This window comes from Peromyscus californicus, unplaced genomic scaffold, assembly GCF_007827085.1.
Source record: "Peromyscus californicus insignis strain IS unplaced genomic scaffold, ASM782708v3 Scaffold_24__1_contigs__length_46423439, whole genome shotgun sequence".
Taxonomy (NCBI): Eukaryota; Metazoa; Chordata; class Mammalia; order Rodentia; family Cricetidae; genus Peromyscus; species Peromyscus californicus.
In genome coordinates this window covers 17,785,165-17,790,268 of record NW_026294535.1, presented here as the reverse complement: position 1 = coordinate 17,790,268, position 5,104 = coordinate 17,785,165, and the positions used below count along the sequence as shown (strand labels likewise).

The 5,104-nt window shown below is 42.6% G+C and overlaps 1 non-coding gene across 1 annotated transcript; it reads right to left on the bottom strand.

Moving 5' to 3' along the window:
* Positions 1–4,775: 4,775 nt before the first annotated feature.
* Positions 4,776–4,848, bottom strand: Trnak-cuu (transfer RNA lysine (anticodon CUU)). The gene has a single exon. It is a non-coding gene; the product is annotated as a tRNA-Lys (tRNA).
* Between the last annotated feature and the right edge of the window lie 256 nt (positions 4,849–5,104).

Below are 5,104 nucleotides of genomic sequence, written 5' to 3'. Positions count from 1 at the left end.
AAATCTAATAATTAATAATAGCACATCTTGAGTCATTGCTTATGTTTGTGGCATACCTGGTTGCTAGGCAATCCTAGAATCCTACATCTTAGACATCCTCCCATTCGGTATGTCATCTTTATTAGATCTCACCATGTAGATACTTAATAAGTATTTGTTGATATGAAATAAGCATTTTGCTTTCCATAAAACTGTGTTATTCAAGTACTTATTAAACCTATAGTATGCCAGGGCCTATCATGGAGTTGGGCAGGGAGAAGAAGAGTTCCCCACCCAAGGCAGGGAGAGAACTTTTTGGAAGAGGCATGTACTCATAAAGAAGTAAGTTCAGAAGATGCGAGAAAAGGTCCATCCTTCAGGAGATGTTTAAGACACATAACAGGGGACTGAAAGAACTGTTCTGTGGGTTGCTGCTGAGCCTGAGACCTGAACTCAACTCTCTGAGTTCAATACTGGAATCTGCACAGTGGAAAGAGAGGACAATGGACTGGCTCAAGCTGTTCTCTCTCTCTCTCTCTCTCTCTCTCTCTCTCTCTCTCTCTCTCTCTCTCTCTCTCTCTCTCTCTCTCTCCTCTCTCTCTCTCTCTTCTCTCTCTCTCTATTTCTCTCTCTCTTCTCTCTCTCTCTCTCAGACACACACACACATACACACACACACACACACACACACACACACACACACACACACACACACATGAATAATTGAGGCACACTAAAAATAAGATTAGTGGCCTGGTGGCTAAAAACATTAAGGAAACTGGTGATGAGGATACGTGGAATAAAAAGAAACTGACTGGCTGGGTGTGGTGGTGCACGCCTTTAATCCCAGTACTCAGGAGGCAGAGGCAGGAGGATCTCTGTGAGTTTGAGGCTAGCCTGGTCTACAGAGATAGTTCCAGGACAGTTAGGTCTACACAGAGAATTTCTGTCTTGAAAAAGAACAACAACAAAAAAGGAATAACTGTCACATATCCCCTCCATCAAACTGGCCCAAAGACGAAACAGCCTGTTAGATCAGCATAGATCACATTAATTCTGACCAATCCAAAATATGGGTTATTGGTACTGATGTTCCCAAAGAAGTAATTTAAATTATATTAAAGACTACATAAAGACTTAGAGATTTCACTGAAACATTGCTTTCCTTGTCTTAGAACTGGGAACAGATAATTAGACCAATTTCACTGGAAATAAATCCTTCATGTTCTTTAATTTGAATAGGTTTTGAATTTATTACCCCTTATTAAATTACTTTACAAGTTAATGTTATCTAAGTAGACTGTTATTGGTAGATTTCCTTTGCATAAAAACATCATCTTTCTTCTAAAAATATTGCTTTTTTAAAAAAAAATGTTCAGTATAATAAGCTTTGAAGAGGCCAAGGGTGTAGATCACTGAGAGAGCACTTGCCTACCGTATGTCAGGAGTGGATTCCCACCACGGCAAGGGGAAGATTAAAGCAGGCCACATCCAGTCAAATGTAAGCATTATGAGGACAGCTGGAGTTTGACTTGGATCATTGCCATTTCTTTTTTTTTTTTTTTTTTGTTTTTGTTTTTTTGTTTTTCGAGACAGGGTTTCTCTGTGTAGCTTTGCGCCTTTCCTGGAACTCGCTTTGGAGACCAGGCTGGCCTCGAACTCACAGAGATCCGCCTGGCTCTGCCTCCCGAGTGCTGGGATTAAAGGCGTGCGCCACCACCGCCCGGCCATTGCCATTTCTTGATGCTTAGAATAGTCTGATATACAATAAGTACATTGTAAATGGTGCATAAGCGCCTCCATAAACATGTAAGGCTAACTATGGATAAGATGACCATGTACAAATGATGTATAGTGTGACATGTGTCAAAGCACAGGTAAATTACAGGAAGACATGAGAGAACAAAGGAGAGCAGATGGTTGGGACTGGCGGCAAACTCACAAGAGCTCCAAAGAGGAATTACATCTTTCCCATGGTTGATGACAACTCAAATGTCACCCACTCCCCTGACCCCACAAGTAAATCATTTCCATTTGCCTCCCAAGTCCATCAGCCCGTTCCCAGGCCACATCCAGACAGTGTTTTCTATGACTCAACTAGGCAAGATTTATCATTTCTCTGCATTCTTGTGGTTTATTGTTCATAGAAACAATGGAGCATTTTACACAGTGATCCTTTCTTATCTGAGTTCTCATTACTCAATTTATTTGCCCAAATGAATCGCAAATATTTTCACATAAAATTCACTGTCTAATATTTTTTAAATGCTTTGTTAAATAGTCACAAAATGCCTGTGAAAATGCTCCAATCACACAAAATTGTAGGTAAGAGGACGAGTCTTAGCACACCTCCAGGTTTTCTTTGTTTAAAACTAATTATAATTGTTTTCTCTGTGGTTGACAGGAAATGCTTTTGAAATGTTTTTAAAAAGAAACTATAAATTAGATGAATCAAAGATGTCTAGAACAGCCACCCATCTGAAAAAAAAATGAAATGTAAATACACATCGAACCAAACTTGCCTGTGTATGGGCTGCTATTGCACACAATGATCTTCTAACATTGTCCTTTTGGGGGGTTCTGTTATGGCTCCTGCATCGGTCAGACTTTATGTCACTGGACAAAAGCACCCGAGAAACAGTAGCTGAAAGGAAATAAAGCTTTGTTTTGGCTTATGGCATTCGTTATATATTTTAGTCTGTTTGACTAGCTCCATTGCTGGGAGGAGGCTGGGATACCACAGGGGAATGAATGTCTGCTCACCTCACATTGGTCAGGATGAACAGAGAGAACAAGAAAAGGAGGAGCCCAGGGACAAGGCATACCTTCAGAGACGCCTCAGTAACACAATCAGAACCACTCCTCAGCTGTCACCATTTGCAATAACCTTTTCAATTACGACTCCAGCAATCGATTTAAACACTAGTGAGTTCAAGAGCCTCATGATGCAGTCGCTTCTCCAAAACCCATCTGCTGGCAGCCGAAGTCTTTAGCACTTAAGTCTTCAAGGGACTTTTCAGAGTCAAAGCCTAATATTACTTTTAATTAAAATCTAAAGAAATATGTTAGTGTCCTGACATATTAGTTAGTAACCACCAAGGCGTACAAAGGACCATCATGTTAAAATAGAAGACACGGAACATCCTCAAGGATGGGGGGGGGGGGGCAGAGGAGATGGGAAGGGAGGAAGGAATGGATTCAATAAGGAACGAAATTTAAAAACAAGTCCAAACGAAAATAAAACCCTGAAATTACAACCTTAAATGTGGACGATATCCATGGCTGCAAAGTACTGTGTGAAGAGCAAGGGCTGTATATCCAGACACAGATGAATTTAAATACTATCACTGTCCTGATGTTGTATGCATATAAAGTAGGCACAGGGCTCTGGATAGATAAAACGAAAGGAAAATGCCTTGCGGGGGGAACATGGGCGGCAGCATGTGCTCAGCAAATGGTAGTTTCTTCTCCCTCTTTTACGGGCAGCGCAATGAATCTATGTTTACACCAAGTGCGTGTGCGGGTGGCTGGTGAGATTTAAGGGCAGGCAACAGGTCATAATTTGAAGAAACAAGTAAAGCAGCTTGCACTGACAGTGAGGTTGAAATTGAACAGTTTATGGACATCACAGGCAAATCTTCGAGAGCGATGAATCTGAGCTCTTTGGGAAATAAGCTTCACTTCGTTTCCTTAAAAGGGGAGGGGAGGCAGAAACACAAGGATGTGATATATAAAGAGAATTTCTATGGATGGTGTAAAGGCAATTGAAAGCTAATACTTTTAAACAACAAAACCAAGGCTTTTAAGGAAATGTAATAGGAAGATTTAAGATTATATATAGCCATAACGATGACAAGGGAAATCACTGATGATTCCATGAAGACCGAGCTGTCGCTGCTGATCAAAGTATGCATACAGAAGGAAAGTCTTGCAAGCGGGTTAGTTTTTTATAATAATGCTCTCAGATAGTCCTTTAGGACTGATGATTATACTAATCACATCTCGTGGCTTTTTCGCCTTCCACTGCCTCACCACTTTGCTACCTGCAGATCAATTCGCCATCTCCATCAACCCAGTATCTCATGCAGAAGGCTGAGATAGATCCAATGGCTGTGATGGAGGATTTATGATAGTGTTGTGACATTTGCTTTAGCCTGTACCTAAAAAAAAAAAAAAAACAACTTGGTGAGACAGACTATGTGTCAACATTGCCTCACTGATGTGTAAATCAGGATGGTGAAGAAAACAGGATGTGAGACAGCGGAGGATCAGAAGTAATACAGGCCAGGCGGGGCCGCTCTACCAGCACGGGTGTGAAACAGGCTGCTGGAAGCCGTGGACAGATGCCACGCTGGTGGATGCTCAGGGGCCTTTGTTTGGTTCTGGGCAGGTCAAATGGAGAAACACTATTCTGGGACAGTCCACTGAAAACACAGAGGGACCTGAAAATTATTCTTGCAGTTCCTCCTCACCTTCTGCCTCTGTAGCGGGTCGCCATTCCAGCTTTGGTCTGGAAGTTCCAACCCCCATTGAGGCTTCAGTAACTGTCATGCCTACAGGGCAGGGCCAAGAGAGGGCCCTGAAGACTCGAGATCTGGATGCACTGGCTCGCTTGGTTCCTGGACCCTGGACGCTGGAGGTAGACTGAGCAGAGTTCTCCAGAGAACACTGCCTGACTGCGCCACACCTTTCCTAGACCCTGCAACCTACCTATCCCTTCATTTGTAAGTTACGCCACTAAATAAACCTCCCTTTTAACTACGTGGAGTGGCCTTAATAATTTCACCAATATCTGGCGCCTAACGTGGGGCTCGAACCCACAGCCCTGAGATTAAGAGTCTCATGCTCTACCAACTGAGCTAGCCGGGCTGGGGGTTGGAACTTCCAGATCAAAGCTGGAATGACTACCCACTACATGCCTCCCAATGGGCTCCAGTTGTCTTTGTAGCATGGAATAACAGATTGCTCCATGATCTTCATCCGGACGTGGTATTTGATCAAGATGTGGCAGATGGGCTTCAAAGATGATGTAACTCATGAGAGGGAGGCAGGGAGCTTAGAGAGTGAGGGGGTACATGAGATGTATACTACTTCCAAAGGAGATTCGTCAATCAGACATGAACAG